Here is a 21,806-nt window from a genome sequence, read left to right on the forward strand (position 1 = left end):
CTCTTCAGTACCTGTCTGATTGTATCACAGTTTACTCACCATCTCGTTCCCTCTGATTCTCCTCTGTACTCAACCTCACCATCCCATGCCCTCACCGTGCCTCCTGTCTTTCGCTCTTTCACCCTATTCACCCAACTGTCGATAACAATCACAGCCAGGCCAACTGTGGATCTATTGAAAACTCCTCTTAAACTGCACTTACTTGCTAAAGAGGGAGACCACCTGGCCCTCTCCCACATCCTTACAACCTAATCCCACCGTCCCCTTTAGTGACTCTTATTAATGTAATCTTGCATATTTAAATAGTAATCCACTTCAATTTGAAGCACTTGCCCCCTTTGGTTAATGCCACTTTTGTAAGTCACCTCTTTCCTTATATATGTTTTTCTGTTTGTTTTATTTTGTCCATGGTTTATGTACCCCTTTTTTACACCCTCATACAGGCACCCTTCTCAGAATTGGTTATGGCTGAACCAAGGATTTTGCTTCTCACCTTCTAGCATACAACACAAAAAGCCATTGTTGCGTATTCTGCATTTACATTGGCAGGCCAACCTAGCAATGCGCATCCCAACGTTAATACATTAGGCATCTTTCTGGAATCCACTTTGTCTATGAGTTCAAGAACAATGAGTTAGAAAAGAAGATCTATGTAATTATAATCTAACCCATTGAATTTGTTGCTGGGCATTCCCTAAATGAATATATTGAACAATCATACACTTTTGTGTAAATTAGACTTGCAACAAACAACATTGTACACTTTTTGTAAAAGAAAATAAGTAACCACAATATTTAGTTGACCATAACACAATTAGGATAACTTTGAGAGTTTTCGCAGCAACTGGTATTTTCAAATGAAGTTGGCAGGTACAACGAGTGGAAATGTCTTCCATTCGACTCGACTCAGGATCTTGTGAGTCTTCACCACCGGTAGAAGTCATCCAACCATTTGTTTTTGGATTTAACTTGCAAGCATTTCCGCATCTGTGTATTCCGATTCATTCATGAACCCCCAACTATGAATGACAAAAAGAACTGTAGAACAATAGGAGAAATGGCCAATTACATATATAAGCAAAGTGAATTTTGAAATGTCCTTTAAAAAAATACAGTAAAATTAGCTAATTGACTTGTTTAAAAATAGATGGAGGCCATAATGTATTACGACACCTATTTAAATAAAGACATTTTTACAAGAGATCATGGTGCAAATAAGACATCATTAGACACATAATTGTGAGGAAAGAAATTGAACAAAGTGCATTCAGAATGTTCTACAAAGCATTTTTCAATGGGGTTTTACCATTGAAACATTCTTTTGTGAATCAGGCCTAAAAGTAATTGAAAGCACATACAGAGAAGAACCTTTTAAAGTAGTGGAAATACCTTGTTGTGTTGGAGGAGACGGTGGAGTTAGTGGCGGTATATAACACATAGTATGACTCTTGAAGGCCAGAAGTAAATGCTTTGAACATCAAATGAGGAAAAACAATATTAGTGTCAAGTAGAAAGGGTTTGTAAGATATATATTGAACACAGAGGCATCTGCTACATTTCCATGGAGATACATGAAGGTATTGCGTACAGAGAATATTTTTCTCTGCCGTGCACTAATGTCATGACAAGGTGCATTGCATAGCATTCTGGACTGCTGATGTCACATAGATATGCGTGCGCAATGATTTATTAGCACCGGCCAACACTTTTAATGTGATTTTTAAAGAAAAAATAGAAGCAATTCAACAGTCTCAGGGCTAAAGTCGAGGGCACACACGGGTGGATGCAGTCCGCCCCCACTTTTTTTAGAGTCCCCATACTTTTTCACAGGGCACCTTGGTATGCTAATTCCTGGCAATGCCACATTCAATTGGTATGTTATTGAGTATGCCCACTTTTTTTTTTAGGCTTCAAGCCCTGCAGAATATTGTGGCAAAGGCCCAGAAGGGCCAGTTGGGCCCTGTTGTGGTAGATGGTTCAGGATTGTGCCCACGTCCAGGGATATTGGCAGCTGGAAGCAGTGAGGACTGTGTGTGGTTCGACGTACAACCTGTTACAGAGGACTCAATACAATCTCTCATTTCGAACCTGATACCGACTAATGATTCTCTGTTTACGCTACCTGTCTGTGCTGCCAGATGCCTGGCTCAGAACATTGACCCTTTTATGACCACCATTGTCAACAAATCGTTGGCTCAGGGCACAGTTTCTAGCGAGCTAAAAAATGCCACCATTACACCCCTACTAAAGAAAACAAATTTGGATCTGGCTGCTTGAAGAACTATCAGCCGGTTGCAGGTCTGCAGGTCTCAGTGTTCCCAGACCATACAAGCAGCCCAACAAGACAATGAGGCCCTCTGTGAGGAGAACAGGCTAAATCCAAACTTGAAGGACTCCGAACAAGTAGAGAGGGACAGGGCAACCCCTGATCACAGTGTGATGCCCTTTCTACTAAGGGCCTCAAACCCATTTAACAAATTGTATGCACAAGGCACTGCTGACTTCATGTCTGCCGGTTCACATGAACTGGGTGTCATGGGCAGCCAGACTTAAATAGGTCTAGCATGTTTGAACAGGTAGGCCACCGCCCATCAGAGATTGATGGACGGGCATCCCTGTATCAATACAAAAATATTATGGCTGATGTTTCTGACCAGGAAGCCTCCTATGAGAAGTCAGGGAATTAGATTTGCACAAGTACTATCTCCAAAGGGACCAGTACTATCTCCAAAGAAAACAGCATGAAATGAGGGCCCAAGGGAGTATTCTGAAGACCTCCATCAAATCAGGGCAGGGGAGGGGATCCTTCGCCAATCCTGGAAGCAGGGAGGAGTCAGAAGGCTACTCTCCTGTGCACCACAGGGGAGAAGAAACTAGGCCCCACCATTCGGCGAGCCCCTCACAAGTTCACAGATTTAGAGAGTGCCTAGAAGATCTTGAGGGGACCTCAAACAATAGCGGCTCTGAGTCTGAGGGCGAGTGGACTCAGGTGACGCGGCCAAAGAAGGCAAATATACAGAGGAGAGTTCTGGTGAAAGACCCCGTTAGGCAGATGAAGGCCATTAGGAATTTCATAACACTGTACCACAAAAACACAAAATATTCTGTCCGGGGGCATCTGGAACTCTATGAACAGATGATGGACACTTATCACATCAAAGATAGCCAGAACATTATAGATTATGCCAAATGGATGTTCTCTCCGGAGTACTCCAGCTTCTTTGCTGGACTGGAAGATCAAAAGCCATTCAAGGTGGTCCAACTACAAGGTGGCCATCTTGAGTGCCAGCTCAATCTGAATTCTTAGGAAATAAAGCAAAAGTATTCCTATTGTGCGCTGCATCTTAGGCTGGTGGCAAGAGTCCTGTTCTGGTGTGTGACACCCAATTAGAATCCTCAACAGTGCACCATTGGGTATTACCATTTATCCCTGAGGAGAAACATGCAGCAGTGGTAGGTGCTCTGACAAACACCCACTTGGACTATTTTAATAGCCCTTTGGTGGGCATCCCTGCCTAACAAATGCACAGGCTCCAGAAAGTCCAAGATGCAGTGGTCAGACTGGTTGCCCAAATTGGTAGATCGGCTCACGTCTCAACTCTTTGCAAAACACTGCACTGGCTGTCAGTGGAGGATCATATTAAATTCATGGGGCATGCCTGATTTTTAAGTGTGTAAATGGGTTGGCCCCAAAGTACCTAAGCACTAAAATCTGCTCCTATATTCCCCTAAGGTCGCTTCGTTCAAGGGACTAGCTGCTACTGAGTGTCCCCCGTTTGGCATGTGTTTCCAGAGGAGACAGAAGATTTGCTGTCCTCGGTCCTAGACTATGGAATAATTTACTGCTGGAGATTAGGGGTCGTCAGACACTTTCTCAGTTTTGGAAGGCACTCAAAACCTTCCTGTTTAAATAGGGGTAGGGCGACTTATCTGGTAGTTTGTTGATTTTTCATTACAACCGTGCTATTGGTTTTCTTTCATATCCAACTGTACCTTTATATGGTTAAGTCCGTCCTGAGCGTGCTATAAATACTCAAAAAAAAATGTTTTAAAAAAAATGATCTTGCAGCGGATTAGATTATCACAAAGTGGAGTTTGGCGGCCTGTGCGGTAATCCATTGATATATAGTGGGGTGCAGATATCTTTGAGATTGGTCAATTTGAAAACATAACTGCATCCTTTCTTTAAGGCAATCCTCAACTTTACAAATGTTATTCACTGATGTGCAAATTGGTTTCCTAAGTACAGCAAGTGAGAGATACACATCTTGGGAAAATGTAGTGACACTCGATAAAGCCAACAAAAAAATGAAGATGGAAGGTTTTTTTAATCAATACTGACTGCTGTAAACACCTATTGGTTGCATTCCATTACAACTCTGTAGAAGAATTGATAGCAGAGAACTGGTTAAGGCTGCCCAAAATCCATTGATATGTTCTCTGAAATTACTTTGACAGGTCAACCAGGCAAAGCCCAACCCAAGGTTAAAACGTCAGCCGTCATTCTAGAATTCACTTTGACTCTGAATTCTCAAGTAAATCAGGTCCTTAATAATATCGGTTATCTTGAGATATTTCTTAGGAAAATTTGACCTTTCATGCCTGAGACAGACTGTTCCTCTCTGGCCAAGCCATCAATGGATTCAAACTTGATTACTGCAATGCAATCCATGCCCAGATTATACCATTCCTGACCCTATAGTTTGGAAAACACGGCGGCTTGGATCATTACTAATACGTAGAAATTAGCTCAAATCACCCCAGGATCGAGGAAGTTGTTAAAGGCCAGTATTCAATATAAGTTGCTGACACTGACCCATAAAGCTCTCTTTGATCATGCCACATTTTTTCTAAAACATTGTTTCAAATGTCATAAGCCATTTCAGCAAAAAAGAGCATCAAACCAACCCATTATGTGAATCAATCCTTTTAAACATGCAAGAGCCTTTGGCTGATCTTGTGTGTTCACTAAGGCCAACATTTGGAATGCACTCCATGAGGACCTTCGCAACACTAGCAACCTGTTCACTTTTAAGAAAAAATGTGAAGACGCTTATGTTTCAATCTGCTCCCTTTCCTTTTGACCTCTTTTGCTGCTATGTTGGTTCCACAATTAAATTCCCTATGGGTTGTAGTGCCTACTCTTCCATTGCATGACATAACATTTCTTTAACCTTTCATGGGAGAGGCGATGTGAGCATTGAAAGATGTTTCTAGTTCTGAAAATGATGAACAATTCCCTGGTTAAACAGTGCTACAGGAATAGTCAGCCTGTTTCACCTATGTACTGATTTGTGATACCTCTGTTTTTGCGTCCCACTTCTTCTTTCACATCTTCAATGGTGGGTCTTGTACATTGTGGAGACAGTTGTATCACTAACAGCCTGTTCCTTTTCTGGATGAAGCTGTTTGTTGAACAGGGGACTACAGTAAGAAAGGATTTCTCCCCTCAATGTACAGTTGCAATGGGCCTCATTACGACCCTGGCGGAAATGGAAAAATGATGGCGGAAATGCAATACCGCCATCGAACACCGCTCGTTGCGATTATGACCCGTCACCGTAAAGTACGATGCCATTAGCGACACCGCAGTGAACGGCAACGCTAACTGCACCAAGTACGCGCACGCGCGCCTTGCAAAACCGGAATCACCGCCATGGCGCAACGGTACGCGAATTCTGACCCTAGCGGACATGTACTGAACGCCATCAAGCACGTCGTAAAGTACCATTCCGCCATGGCGAGAAATACGGCATCGTGAACCAACCGTAAATGGCCCACTGAGTGCCTGTACTCCACTCCCTGGCCACATTGCACAACTCCTGGCAGGCGCAATGTACTCACACTATGCAACCAGTGAAATCTACAATTCACCCATGCATGCCAACGTAGAAATGCATGCAGGGGCTCAAAGCGCCCCGTGAGTGGGCATCCATGTACGGCATGTCACCATAGCCGTACTGATGCAGCACAGGCATGTGAAGGTACAATACATCAAAATGAAAATCAAGAACACATGACACAAAACAACAGTAGTCCCCCATCGCTTGCCACCAGCGCAAGGCAACATCCAAAACAGCATCCTGAGGGGGATTGCACCAGCCCTGTACTCTTGCCAGTAAACAAACCAACCATCAGCAGAAGCATGTACCACACAAGTTGGCAGAGTGACTGAGCAGCCAGGCTCATCCCAAGAGGGGCCGATGGGAGCTGCAGGGCACAGATGGCATGAATACAGAAGCTATTCCAATGGACATGACCCCAGTCCCCCTCCAACAAACGCACGCAAACACAGGCACCTGTGACCAGCCACATTCTGAACATCCCATCATTCCACCAATCGACCTGGCTGACAGGCACCAGTCGGCCAAAAGCCAATCCCCCGCCCCTGAACAGCACATCATGTAAACAGTCACAATGGCAGCCCCTATCCGTGACCATACTGTGCTACGTAGGCAAACGCGGCCAGTACTGTACCACACAACTCAACTCAGAAGGCGGAACACAATGCAGATCATCTCGCAACACATACCGCCACAAATCGAAAATCGCCACATCACCTGCAAAGAATAACGCAACACGACAAATATCGGAATACAATTTAAATGCACATCCAAATGACAAAGGCCCCACAGCAATTTGCAAAATAACACCAAAACATCCATCATCACCGAGGGCTGCATCTGCAATAATTGACCAGCTTCCACTTGTGTGACGCCCTGTACCATCATGGCACACAGGGCCTACATCAACGTTCCAAAAGGCAACATGGAAGCGGCAAGAACCGCAGGTCCGTCCCATGAGGCAGGCACTAGTCGAGCTGAAAGGCCGAAATGTTGCACCTAGCCACCAGTACAGCGTAAGGGCATGTGGCCCATTGGCGATCGTCCCATAAGATCGAAATGGTGCTCCACTGATTCACCCGAAGCTGCAGGTGTCGAGAGTAAAACCCATCTGGAGGAGTGGCGTAGAGATGGCATCTGCAATAGGGCAGGAGATACCTGTCACCCAAATGAAACACAAATTAACCGATTGCATTACGGGACTCATGATGCATTACAATCTTCATTCAACACACCAAATCCACACCCATATGCATGCTAGCCCACTCCAAAGGAATATACACACCCCTAAATCAGTATCGATTCATAACGAAATCAATCGAGGTAAATACACCATTGGCAACGTCGGTTACTGTGCATGCGTCCGTCAAGATAGAACCCATGACATGGGATTAGTAACGTGCCTAGACACAAGTGTATGAAGGCGCGTCGAGACAGGGAGGATCCGACAAGGGCAGATAGACGTAAGTCCCACTATGGCAGCCTTGCATCACATAGCGCAGGGGAAGGGGAGTGATTCAAAAAACCCATGTACATGGCAGACCCTAAACGGAATCATCTGTCCATGCATCCATTCATCATTCCCTCATCCCGCAATGAAAACGCATGAATATTCACTCACATAATATGTGAAACTTCCATCGCGTCTGTGCGTAATGCAGTCTGCAAAAACCACTGTGCTCCTGGCCGGATCTGTAGTGTTGTGAAGCAAGATGGATTTGGGAACGTCCTGCCTTATCGTCCACTACGCTATTGCGCATCCCATTCAATTCATATCATTCATTGCTTGCTCGTTATGGGCCATGTCCCAAGGACATTCTACAATAGAACCTTACATTTCCAGCCAGACCTGTGGGCGTATCCTCGCCGCTACTTCAAAACCAAAAATGCTGGCCTTCGAATTCCTCACTTGCAACATTACGTCGAAAAGGCTTCTGTGAACGCTTGCATTCACAATTACATCAATGTAGTGCGGCTGTGTGTCATAATGCTAACTGGCTGCAATCACAAATGGGACGCCACGCCCGTCGGTGAAGTACGTTACTGTGCTGCATGAGGGTCGGCCATCGATCGAGCCCTACATACCACTGACTCTTCACAGGTATGTAAGCGGCTGCAATCATAGCATGTGTAACAATGGGAGCATAGCATGAAAATCAGTCAAAGTACATCACACTGCCATCGGGATTTGATACATGATTCCAATCCCAAGATGCCATGCGGCCAAATGCAGCCTTACGTGCGGGACGTGCTCGGCCAGAAGGGATTGCATCTGCCACAGATCCATTCAATCAGCACAGGTGGAGGCCATACAGGCCGACAGCACATATATAGCAGACCCAAACCCCTCCCACAACCACTCCCACTCCAAAATGCTACCGGCAGGACTAGCGATGTTGGGCCTGGGGGACCAGATAGCACTGCAAGTGCTACAACTACAAGAAGACGACGAACAACAACAGGTACAACAACCGGGCGCACAGGGGAGACGGAGGAGAAGGAGGAGGAGGAGGGCAAGGCAGGGTCAGCAAGGCCCACAAGCACTGCCACTACCACCACGCAGGCGGCCCGCAATCCCACACCTCCGAGCTGATCCGTTCAACCTCACTGCTGAGCAGATCCACACCCTCTACCGTTTGGACCGGGACACCATAATCGCCATTGTGGACATGACACATGCTGACCTCGTGAGCATGATAGATAGCCCAACCGCCATCCCACCCCTACTGAAGGTGGTGTCTGTACTCCACTTCCTGGCCACAGGCACCTACCAGCACACAGTGGGACAGTTGCATGGCATTTCACAGCCACTGTTCTCACGGACACTCTTCCAAGTGCACGATGCCCTCCTGACGCTGTACTGCATGCACCTGAAGATGATGATGATGATGAGGGTGGGGATGTGGAGGCACCTCAAGGAGTCCATGAGGCACAGGATGCACGTGCAATCCGACAGAGCATCATAGATGCATGCTTCTAGCAACCACGCATGGTGCCTATTACACGGAAAGGGGACCTGTGGCACTGTGTGTGTGTAGTACAGGCACATTGTGGACTGTACGCCTATGAAGGCCTCGTACGCAAATATCAATGTCCACACATGTCATTGGATGATAATGAGGTGCTGTATTGTTAATGTGATTTGATTTATACACCCTATGGACCCGCCACCCAGTGAAGCCCAACACACCCCCTCCACCCTACTACCTCCCCCCCCAACACCAGTGTCCAAATATGCATGCTGTCCGTGGGTAGACGCTATTGCAAGCCCCCTCTACGGGTATCAGGGGCACCCCTGCCCGTGGAGCGCAGGTTCCTGCCAGATCTGCGTTGGGGGCTGCCCTGGACGGAACTTGCCACGGATGATGTCTCTGCCTGCTCGCGTCCATGCATGTCTCTGAGGGTTTGTGAGAGCTCCGAGAGCACACGGCGCACAGCAGCAAGTTCAGCACAAACGTCTTTGGACGTCGCATGCAGTTCCCCCCTCAGGCTCTCAGTGCTTTTCTCCATTTGTGCTCTCAGGCTCTCGGTGCTTCTCTCCATTTCTCCCCTGAGGCTCTCACTACTTTTCTCTATTTGTGCCCTGAGTGTCTCGGTGGATGTTTCCATGTCTGCCCTGGAACCCCCGCATTCATTTGCATGGTCCTTGAGTAGCGTGGACACTTCCTGCTGTTGCTCGATCAGCAGGTCGAGGGACTGTTGCCTCTGCTGGGCCATGGACATTTGCGGTGGTGTGACAGGGGGGCTGCTCAACACATGTTGCCTTGGCACAGGACTTGTGGGGGTTGGCCAGTCGTCGTCTTCAGGGTGCCCCTGCGTGGTTTCGTCATGGTGTAGGGGATGGAACATGCAGGGGGATTGGGAAAGGTCATGGATGGTACCTACGTCGCCAGCACTGTTTTCCGTGTCGGAGCATGCTGGCATGACAGCTGTGTCACCTATGGTGCTGCTACCACCAGAGGCAGTGCCATCAGATACGTTCTTTGGGGGGACCTGTGGTGCTGGGGTTGTGGACTTGCTGGCTGCTGGGGTGCCTGTTGCAGTCCCCTCCAGTGTGCTGCCACTTGATTCCTGCTGCTGCCGTGTCTTGATCCTTGCACCTGAGGTGGAGGCTCTTGGGACGTTGGTCCTGGCCCTCTTTGCAGGCGTGCTGGTAGGGGTGTCCTGCAGCTCGTCGTTGGTATCGGACCCTGTGGTGGAGTAAAGAGGGGCGAGCGTTAGTTATGGGTCTGTCGGATTTGGAATGGCAACGTATCAAATGCATTGGGGTGGTACATGAGGCTGATTTGGGACTGGGCCTTGGAGGTGGTCTCATTTTCGTGTGGATTGAGGATGCATTCATTTGGCTGCCTGCAGTTAGGGGGTGCATGCTGCACATGTAGGGGTTGTTTATGGCATCTTGATTGATTTGTTTATTCATTCTGACTTTTAGAGGGCGCTGTCAGGGCAAAGTATGTATTGCACTATGGGGTCACATGGTACTGCACATGTTCGTGTTTTGTGGATTTCGCATTGTTTCTCTTGGCCAACCTACCTGATTCTCCGGATGTCGGCACTCCTTTCTCCATCCCTCCGACTCCCTCTATGCTCTCCATTCCTATGGTGGAGGCGCAGATATCCTCCCAGGGGGTCAACTTGATGGGCGACTCTGAACCCCCCCCGGTAGCTGTGGCGATGTTCCTGTTCGCAGAAAGTATGCTGCGTACGCGGATCCGCAGGTCGTCCCTGTGATGCCGGAAATGCATCTGAGGGACAGGGCCTCTGAATCCTTGTCCTTTTTCTGTTTTTACCGTGTGTTCTGTCATGTTTTCTGCCCAGGAGTCCATGAGGGACTCCTGGCAGTGCAGCTCTCTTTTGGTTTGGTGAACAGACCCATGGGATACCCTTATGGCACCCATGGGTAGGGGTACAACCCTGTGCCCCTAGTGTATGTTTTTGGGCACCTGTGGGTGGCCCACAGAGCAGGGTATGGGCTGGTGGCAGCTCCATGCTGAATTTGACAGGTGCTCTGGGTGTCCTCCATTTTGGGATACCCAGGCCCTGCCATTGGAATCAGTTGATTCCTGATAGGAAACAAGATGGCCCCTGTGGCCTCTTGCTTTCTATTGCCTGTTATCTTGTTTTTCCCAAAGTCCTGGGAAGCCCTGACTCTGTCCCTTCCCCCTGACTGGCTGTTGGGTGGAAGTTCCATATATGGTGTTGTTGTAAAGGCCCAGCTAGACTGACTGGAGCCTTCCCAGTGACTGTATGTTATGGGTACCTCCTGTGGGTGGGACCTGGGTGAATGGAGTGTGTGACCAATATACACTCCTTGTTGTGGTTGTCTGGTTTCTGGCATGAGAGACAAAGACTGAGACAGCCCTGCCCGAAACTGGCCTGAATGCAGTGTGTAGTGTTGAATGGCTGGGTACTTGTCCCAATCCACATTCCTTGTTGTGAGTGTCTGAAAGGGAGGAGTGTGGCCTGAATGCACTGTGTGCCTGATTGGCTGACTGACTGCATGAATGCCCTTCTGTGTGATTGGCTGCTGTGTGTGTGCCAGCAGTGTGGATGAGAGACAGAATAGTATATCTGGGGACCTCTCACCACTGGAAATTGTTCAGAAGCATTCAGAAGCTGAGTCTCCACTCAAGAGTAACTGGATTTGCTGATCCTCGACGTCCAGCTGGAAGAAGAAGACTTGCTGTGGCATTTGCTTCGACGGAACTGAAGGTTGTCGAAATCGTCGAGGACTGACCCGAGAGAGGACCTGGTAAGGCGCCCTCTTCCCGTGCTCCGAGGGACCATCGAGCACCGCTGAATCTTCGCCGAAGCGCCCTGGAAGTCAGACCCTCGAAAGGCTGCCGACCCGAGACGGGACCGCCGAGGAGATCGAAGTGAAGCACCCGGACATCGACGCCGTCGAAGTCCATTGCCGTCGACCAGGGTTCGCAGGTCTGTGTAACCGCTGGAGGCCCGTCGAAGTTGTGTGCCCAGCCGTGGGAACCACTTGACGCCGTGCCGCCGACGATCGGAGCCGTCCGCTCCATTGCCTAAGAACATTCAATCAAAGGACTCTCTCGACCGCATCGTCGACCGCTTATCCTGCCGGAGAAAGTCGAGGACGACCAACGCGCCGAGGAGAAACCTGCCGGTGGGTTTCCCGCCACCCGACGACCCCAAAGACTCGGACGACTCGACGCCCTTGCTGGGCTCCCGTCTCTACAATCTTTGCGGTCCAGAACTATTGTCATCGAGGTGCCCCGCACACCTCCGCCTTGCAGGACGCCGACGCCCCGACGCCGACGAGCACCGCTCGGACGGAGCTGCCGCCTCTTCGACAACGTTCGGCCTCGTTTGTCGACGGACGTTCGACGCCCCGTGCCTCCCGCTTGAAAGGGAAGGCATTCAAGAAGGGCCGTCGATTCCCCGTCGCCGAACAGCGAGTCCCTCGACGCTTGTCGACGCCTTTTCGAGGAACTCGACTCCACCAGGTACATTGGGGGGGTAAAAACATTATAGGAGAGAAATAGACTATTGAACAATATCTGGACTGGGCTGGTGTTATATCTCTTTATTTTGCAGGTTGCCCAGGTGGGGGGATCTCCACACAGAACTGTGTCCAGTAGCAAGGGCCAGTATTCTGCCTATTGTTCCAACCCTCTGTTATCTCTCCTCTCTCTATTGCTGGTTTCCTTCTTATTGATCTGTGTGCCATTTCTACAGTATTGTGAATGCACTTTAATGAGGTCTAATATTAGTGGTACCACTTTAGAATTGTAGATATTTACCATTGCTGATTTTCCTGAGCACAAAGTGCGTTATTGTGATAAGTGTACATAACCCTTGAATATTAATTATATAAAGACTGTGTTTTCAGTAATACAGTGTGTGGACATTCCTTTGTGGGGGCTTGGGGATACACTGTACTTAAGAACCAGCCTGCATCACCTCCTGAGAAGCTAGGCCTTGATTGCTCGCCCATCGCTACCGTATTAGAGAATCTTGGCTGGGGTCCTCTGTGCCTCCCCTCTACCATATAGAGAGCAGAAGTACAGACCCCCCCACCGGTCTTCTTTACAAAGCTGGTGGCAGCGGTGGGATGCTTATGGTTTTAAGACTCAGTGTATAACCGTGCCACTTACAAAATATCCGCACTTTATTAGATTAAGGTTTGGGTGTGTACCAAATAACTGCATTACAGGCAATGGAGCCCATTGCAAATGGTAAATTGACTCGGATGAGCTTAGAGGCTCTCCAGAGTGCTTGTGAAGCCAGGGAGTTGGACTTTGTGGATAAGTCTAGGGCTGAGCTGATAGCTGCCCTGGTGGACTACCAGACTGATGGTGAAACCCTTGATGAAGGGGGGGATGCAACCAGTGAGGACTCTGCCCCTGGGGTTGTCGCTGAATCTGTTTCTGGGAATGCCACCATTCCTGCTGCCTCTGTTCCAAACCCCAGCAATTCCATGGAACTTGAGTTATTAAGGATGAAATTGGCCTTTGAATATCGCAAGTTGGAAATAGAAGCTGAGCTTAAGAAAGAGGAGCTGGCACAGCAAGTGGAACTCAAGAATAGGGATCTTGCGCTCAAAGACAAGGACACTGAATGTCAGAGAATCCAGTTAGAGAAAGCTCGAGTGGAGACTTCAGCTAGACCAATTGAGAGTGGCAGGTCCCCAGCCACCAAGTTTATGAAAGATTTGGTTGGTGTGTTTGTGGAGGGTTCAGATATCCTCCAATGGATTGAAGCGTTTGAAATGGCTTGTGCAATTCATGATGTAGATAAAAGAGATTGGGCTAAGTGTTTGTTAAGCAGAGTGCCTCAAACTGGATATGACTGTATTCTGAAGCTGAGTGTGGAAGAAAGGGGTCAGTATGAGTGTATGAAGTCTGCTTTGATTGCCAAGTTTGGCAAGACACCTGCCCAATACCTTAAAAGGTTCAGGGAATTTAAGAAAAGAGAGAATGTGTCTTGGGTTGACTGGGTGAGTACTGCGCACATGAACATGATGGGGTGGATTGATGGATACAAGGTGAAAACTTTTGTTGAGTTGTCCCACCTCTTGTTTTTTGAGCATTTTTCTGAAGCCTGTTCACCAGAGCTGCGTCAGTATGTGGCTGACCAGAACATTTTGGACCCCTTTAAGCTGGCTAGGTTGGCTGACAAGTGGGTCTCCCACCGGGTGTCCCCTAAGGACTCCAGTGGGAAGGACAAGGACAAAGAAAAGGGGGCCTCTCAGAAAGCTGAGGAGTCCCAAAAGCAGTCACAGTCGGGTAAACCAAAACCTTCCTCTCCTAAGACCCAAAAATCTAGTGGGGATAAGTCCTCTGTGGGTGGGAATAAGAGTAGTGGTCCACCTGCTGCAAAGCAGGCTCCCAGTGGTTCCAGTACCGTACCCCGCACTCCTGGCACTTGTTGGGATTGTGGGGCTCTGGATCACAAAAGGGGTGACCCCAAGTGTAAAGGTAAGGCACTTGGAGTACAGGCTGTCAGCCTGACCTACCCTTACCCCGTGTCTGAGGTGGAGGCCACTGTCCTCCCCTCCTCTACAGGAATCACATTTGGTGCTCCAGTAGAGATTTCCTTAGTGTCCCTTGGGGCCTGGGACCAGTACGCAGAAGTACTGGCGACTATCCCACAGAACACCCGTAGATTTTTGAGAAGTGTCCTCTTGAATGGCCAGCCTTCTACTGGTTTGAGAGACACTGGGGCAAGCATGACAGTGGTGGACAGGACCCTGCTCAAGCCAGAGGACTATGAAGGTGCTCCTCTGCAAACCACCAGGTTAGCTGGTGGGCCTCCCAAATTATCGCCTGTAGCCCTAGTCACACTCATGATTGGAGACAAGACAGCAAAGCTTCCTGTCCTGGTTCAGGACAATGTCCCTGCTAACATTCTGTTAGGAAATGATCTAGTAGAGTTGGGGTTGATCTCGGATGGTCTTCCCATGACTGCTGCTGCAGTCACTAGGTCACAGGTGACACCGGGTCTGGCTGTGAGTCAGGTATCCGAGCCAAAGGCGAGGCCTAAGGCAAGAAGAAGGAAGACCAAGAAGGCCACCTCTGTGGAGGGAACACCTTCTCTTCCTGCTGTTCCGACAGCACCCAATGGGATCCATGCTCCGGACGGGCTGGGTCCAGCGGAAAACCCAAACTCAACTCCTGTGGGAGAAGAGACAGAAGACTCTCCTGTGGGAGAGGTTCTCAACCCGGAGGATCATCCCGACCTTCAATGCTTGTTAGCTGAAGGGGGACCCTCCCGGGCAGACTTCTGTAAGGGACAGAGAGAGTGCCACTCTCTCGAGGGCCTGAGGAAACAGGCCCTGTCCCAGGCACAAGGTGAAGTGCCTAGGACATTCAAGATTTATTGGGAGGGTGAGCTCCTTGTTAGTGAGCCCACTAAGCCCGAACCTGGTGCCCGCAAGAGGTTGGTGGTACCCCAGGTTTACAGGCCCTTCCTACTGCAGTTGGCGCATGAGGTGCCCTTGGCTGGTCATCTTGGGACCAAGAAGACTAAGCAGAGGCTCTCTGCCCATTTCTACTGGCCACGGATGGGAGTAGAGGTGGAGTCCCACTGCAGGACCTGCCCAACTTGTCAGTTGTCTGGCAAGACTGGAGGCAGGGTCATTGCCCCACTGCAGCCATTACCAGTGGTTGGCACACCATTTGAGAGGGTGGGCATCGACATCGTCGGTCCCCTTGACCCTCCCACTTCAGGTGGACATCGGTTCATCCTGGTCTTGGTAGATCATGCCACCAGGTACCCTGAGGCAATACCCCTTCGGACTGTTACTGCCAAGGTGGTTGCCAGGGCTCTCCTGGGCATTTTCACCCGTGTTGGATTCCCCAAGGAGGTTGTCTCTGACCGAGGATCCAACTTCATGTCTAGTTACATGAAAACCATGTGGAAAGAGTGCGGGGTAACCTACAAGTTCTCCACCTCTTACCACCCCCAGACCAATGGTCTGGTTGAGAGATTTAACAAAACTCTCAAGGGCATGCTAGGTGCTTTGGAAGAGCCCCTAAGGAGGAAATGGGATCTCCTCCTGCCATGCCTGCTGTTTGCTTACAGAGAGGTACCTCAAGAGGGTGTTGGTTTCAGCCCCTTTGAGTTACTCTTTGGACATCCCGTGAGGGGGCCCCTCGCCTTGATCCGAGAAGGCTTGGAAGCCACCCCTCCAGGTCCCGCCAAGCAAGTGGGGGACTATGTGTTAGGCCTCAGGCGGAGGATGACACAAATGATGGGTCAGGCAACAGCAAATCTCAAGGCCAGCCAGGAATTGAATAAGTACTGGCATGACCTGAAAGCTTCGCAAGTGGATTGGACTCCGGGACAGGAAATCCTTGTGATGGAGCCTACCAAGCCTAGAGCTTTGGCAGACAAGTGGACTGGACCCTTCAGGATCATCTCCAAGATGGGCGAAGTCAATTATCTGGTGGACATGGGAGCCTCTGGGGTAGCCCCCCAGGTATTCCATGTCAACAGGCTCAAGCCTTTCCACAGGCGAGCAGAGGTCTCATGTCTCTTGCTAGCTTCAGGGCAAGAAGAGGATGAGAGTGAGCCCCTTCCTGATTTGCTGCATAGCAACCCTCAGGATGGCTCAGTGGAGGGAGTACAACTCTCTCCCGATTTGACAACAGAGCAGCAGAGGGCCTGCCGGGCTTTGCTCCAGCAGTATGCCCCTCTGTTTTCACTGACACCGGGCCTCACACCGTGGTGTAAGCACGAAATTGACACTGGTGACAGTGTGCCTGTCAAAAGCAGGAGCTATCGTATGTCAGATACCGTCAAAAACCACATCCAGGCTGAGGTCGCCAAGATGTTGGATCTGGGTGTTATTGAACCCTCCACCAGTCCCTGGTCCAGTCCAGTGGTCCTTGTCCCCAAGGCAAGTTCCCCGGCGGGTACCAAGGATTGGAGGTTCTGTGTGGACTACCGAGGAGTCAATGCCGTCACCAAAACTGACGCGCACCCATTGCCCAGGGCTGATGAGCTCGTGGACACTATAGGTGCTGCCAAATTTGTGAGCACCTTTGACCTTACCTCAGGCTATTGGCAAATAGCTCTGACGGACCATGCCAAGGAAAAGACGGCATTCTCCACACCTGAGGGACTCTACCAGTTTAGGGTCATGCCCTTTGGGTTGAAGAATGCCCCTGCCACCTTCCAGAGATTGGTCAACCATGCGCTCAGTGGGCTGGAAGCCTTTTGTGTGGCTTACTTAGACGACATTGCCGTCTACAGTTCCACCTGGGAAGAGCATTTGACACATCTGGATAAGGTGTTGCAGGCCTTGAAAAGGGCTAACCTCACTATCAAGGCCACCAAGTGCCAGATAGCTCAGGGGAAAGTTACCTATCTTGGTCATGAGGTAGGAGGGGGTCAAATCCAACCTCTCTCCAGTAAAGTACAGGACGTACAGAACTGGGAGACTCCCACTACTCAAACCCAGGTGAGAGCCTTTTTGGGCCTCACTGGGTACTATCGCAATTTCATGGCAGACTATGGAACCATAGCTGCACCCCTGACAGCTCTAACTTCACCCAAACAGCCTAGGAAGGTTAATTGGACTGAAGACTGTCAGAGGGCCTTTGATGGCTTGAAAGAAAGTCTGTGTAGGGCACCTGTGTTGAGTGCGCCTGACTACAGCCGACCCTTTATCGTCCAGACGGATGCCTGCGACACCGGAATTGGAGCTGTCTTGTCCCAGTTAGATGACAAAGGGAGAGAACATCCTATCATATTCATCAGTAGACAACTCAAGGGTAGAGAACTTAGATGGGCTACTGTTGAAAAGGAATGTTTTAGTATAGTTTGGAGCCTTAGGCGTTTTAGGCCCTACCTTACGGGGTCCACCTTCAAGGTCCAAACAGATCATAAGCCCCTGAAGTGGCTTATGCAGATGAAGGGTGAGAATCCGAAATTGCTCAGGTGGTCGATTAGCCTACAAGGGCTAGACTTCACCATAGAGCACAGACCAGGGAAGAGTCACGATAATGCAGATGGCCTTTCCAGAAGGTATGTTGACCGTCTGGATGAGGGTGTCTATCCCGTGGGAGATTAGGCACCCTCCACCTCAGTCTGGGGGGGGCGACTGTGATGCCGGAAATGCATCTGAGGGACAGGGCCTCTGAATCCTTGTCCTTTTTCTGTTTTTACCGTGTGTTCTGTCATGTTTTCTGCCCAGGAGTCCATGAGGGACTCCTGGCAGTGCAGCTCTCTTTTGGTTTGGTGAACAGACCCATGGGATACCCTTATGGCACCCATGGGTAGGGGTACAACCCTGTGCCCCTAGTGTATGTTTTTGGGCACCTGTGGGTGGCCCACAGAGCAGGGTATGGGCTGGTGGCAGCTCCATGCTGAATTTGACAGGTGCTCTGGGTGTCCTCCATTTTGGGATACCCAGGCCCTGCCATTGGAATCAGTTGATTCCTGATAGGAAACAAGATGGCCCCTGTGGCCTCTTGCTTTCTATTGCCTGTTATCTTGTTTTTCCCAAAGTCCTGGGAAGCCCTGACTCTGTCCCTTCCCCCTGACTGGCTGTTGGGTGGAAGTTCCATATATGGTGTTGTTGTAAAGGCCCAGCTAGACTGACTGGAGCCTTCCCAGTGACTGTATGTTATGGGTACCTCCTGTGGGTGGGACCTGGGTGAATGGAGTGTGTGACCAATATACACTCCTTGTTGTGGTTGTCTGGTTTCTGGCATGAGAGACAAAGACTGAGACAGCCCTGCCCGAAACTGGCCTGAATGCAGTGTGTAGTGTTGAATGGCTGGGTACTTGTCCCAATCCACATTCCTTGTTGTGAGTGTCTGAAAGGGAGGAGTGTGGCCTGAATGCACTGTGTGCCTGATTGGCTGACTGACTGCATGAATGCCCTTCTGTGTGATTGGCTGCTGTGTGTGTGCCAGCAGTGTGGATGAGAGACAGAATAGTATATCTGGGGACCTCTCACCACTGGAAATTGTTCAGAAGCATTCAGAAGCTGAGTCTCCACTCAAGAGTAACTGGATTTGCTGATCCTCGACGTCCAGCTGGAAGAAGAAGACTTGCTGTGGCATTTGCTTCGACGGAACTGAAGGTTGTCGAAATCGTCGAGGACTGACCCGAGAGAGGACCTGGTAAGGCGCCCTCTTCCCGTGCTCCGAGGGACCATCGAGCACCGCTGAATCTTCGCCGAAGCGCCCTGGAAGTCAGACCCTCGAAAGGCTGCCGACCCGAGACGGGACCGCCGAGGAGATCGAAGTGAAGCACCCGGACATCGACGCCGTCGAAGTCCATTGCCGTCGACCAGGGTTCGCAGGTCTGTGTAACCGCTGGAGGCCCGTCGAAGTTGTGTGCCCAGCCGTGGGAACCACTTGACGCCGTGCCGCCGACGATCGGAGCCGTCCGCTCCATTGCCTAAGAACATTCAATCAAAGGACTCTCTCGACCGCATCGTCGACCGCTTATCCTGCCGGAGAAAGTCGAGGACGACCAACGCGCCGAGGAGAAACCTGCCGGTGGGTTTCCCGCCACCCGACGACCCCAAAGACTCGGACGACTCGACGCCCTTGCTGGGCTCCCGTCTCTACAATCTTTGCGGTCCAGAACTATTGTCATCGAGGTGCCCCGCACACCTCCGCCTTGCAGGACGCCGACGCCCCGACGCCGACGAGCACCGCTCGGACGGAGCTGCCGCCTCTTCGACAACGTTCGGCCTCGTTTGTCGACGGACGTTCGACGCCCCGTGCCTCCCGCTTGAAAGGGAAGGCATTCAAGAAGGGCCGTCGATTCCCCGTCGCCGAACAGCGAGTCCCTCGACGCTTGTCGACGCCTTTTCGAGGAACTCGACTCCACCAGGTACATTGGGGGGGTAAAAACATTATAGGAGAGAAATAGACTATTGAACAATATCTGGACTGGGCTGGTGTTATATCTCTTTATTTTGCAGGTTGCCCAGGTGGGGGGATCTCCACACAGAACTGTGTCCAGTAGCAAGGGCCAGTATTCTGCCTATTGTTCCAACCCTCTGTTATCTCTCCTCTCTCTATTGCTGGTTTCCTTCTTATTGATCTGTGTGCCATTTCTACAGTATTGTGAATGCACTTTAATGAGGTCTAATATTAGTGGTACCACTTTAGAATTGTAGATATTTACCATTGCTGATTTTCCTGAGCACAAAGTGCGTTATTGTGATAAGTGTACATAACCCTTGAATATTAATTATATAAAGACTGTGTTTTCAGTAATACAGTGTGTGGACATTCCTTTGTGGGGGCTTGGGGATACACTGTACTTAAGAACCAGCCTGCATCACCTCCTGAGAAGCTAGGCCTTGATTGCTCGCCCATCGCTACCGTATTAGAGAATCTTGGCTGGGGTCCTCTGTGCCTCCCCTCTACCATATAGAGAGCAGAAGTACAGACCCCCCCACCGGTCTTCTTTACAGTCCCACCGCTTGCGACATTGCTGTGGCGTGCGGGGTGTTGTCCCCACCGCACTTACGCGCTGTGCCACCAGGGCCCATATGGCCTTCTTGTTGGCAAGGGCCGTCCTGGTCATTTGACTGGAGAAGACGACGGCGGCATTTTCCTGGAGGGTCTCGGTGAGCACGGTCAGTTCCTCTCGGGAGAAGTGTACCTGCCGCTTGCGATCACACGCTTTCTTGGCTACCTTTCCCATATTTATTTTTTTAACTGGAGTTGCTAACGGGTTGGGATGTGTGTCAGGGTCGGATTTTTAATGGTTGTGTTGGGATTCGGATTTTATAGTTGTGCGGCGTGCTGTTTCCCGTTCCGGCCACATGCTTTTACTTCCGTTTCCGTATATTTACGGTGCCCGTAATTTGCGGTGCCCGCTCGTTACGGTGACCGCTCATTACGGTGACCGCTAAGATGGGTGGCGGTATTGCACCTGGTGCAGCGTACGGCGGCGGTAAGGGCCGTTTTGGGGTCATTTCCGCCATCGCAGCCTTTCGGATTCCGCCATGGCGTAATGCTCGTGCCCGATGGGTCGTAATTAGCCGCACTTTGCTCCTTCGTGCAATGGCGGAAACGCTATTTACGCTGTTGCGGTCCGGTCAGTCACTTTCCGCCAGGGTCGTAATGAGGCCCAATGTCTTGTAATCGGTGAACAGTGGATTTGGCAGAAGCTCCTCATATCCACTGTCGGGAGGTGAAAGAAGGCATTGAAGAGCAAACATGTTATTGTGTTGGCAGCTTGTTAACTGGTAGTGCCATTGTCATAATGACCAATTGAGTATTTGCCATTAAAGGGGTGAGGGTGATTTTCTAAAGTGGATCATCTTAGGTTCTCAGGCATATTTGAGCTTGATCCGTCGAATAACCTTTCTTTGAAGGGTGTATATATCATGGCCGGTGAGATATGCCTCCCTCTTTATCTTCCCTGATCTGATTTTGAGTGCATGATCTATAACCATGGTTTCAGGATTTACAGAAAGTGGAGACTTATTACGTTTCAATTTGCCATTCTCCAAGAAGTGCTACAAGGGGCTTCAAAGTGTGTAGGAATCAGTAACTATTTGGTAGAAGTACCTCCCTGCTAAAATGATTAGCATACATTTTGAGGGTGGCTGCATTAAGGGGTCATTATTGGAAGTTGTTCAAGTCCTTGTAGTTTACCTTTCTCTCTAGGGTTTACTTATAAACCCATTGTGCTCGATTAACGGAATAATCTGTGCTGAAAAAACAGGACTTGCACCCCCGTTCGTCGATTCATGGAACACAATGTGCAGGGCTTACCCGGGACTTGTGAGGAATCCCCACCGGTCCAACACGTCACTGCGAGTCGACGAACACCTTGCGCAAGACTCCAAGGGAAGGGACGGCCGGGCCAGCGCAGCCCCCTAAAAAGGAATTAGGAAGAACAAGCAGAAATGTTGGCGTTACGAGGACGTTCCATCGTCAAACAATCACACTGCCCATACACATGCAAAATAACCATATTTGTGGAATTTAACAGGGAACGCCGGTGCACGAA

Source organism: Ambystoma mexicanum, chromosome 6p, assembly GCF_040938575.1.
Source record: "Ambystoma mexicanum isolate Mex_15411 chromosome 6p, UKY_AmexF1_1, whole genome shotgun sequence".
NCBI lineage: Eukaryota > Metazoa > Chordata > Amphibia > Caudata > Ambystomatidae > Ambystoma > Ambystoma mexicanum.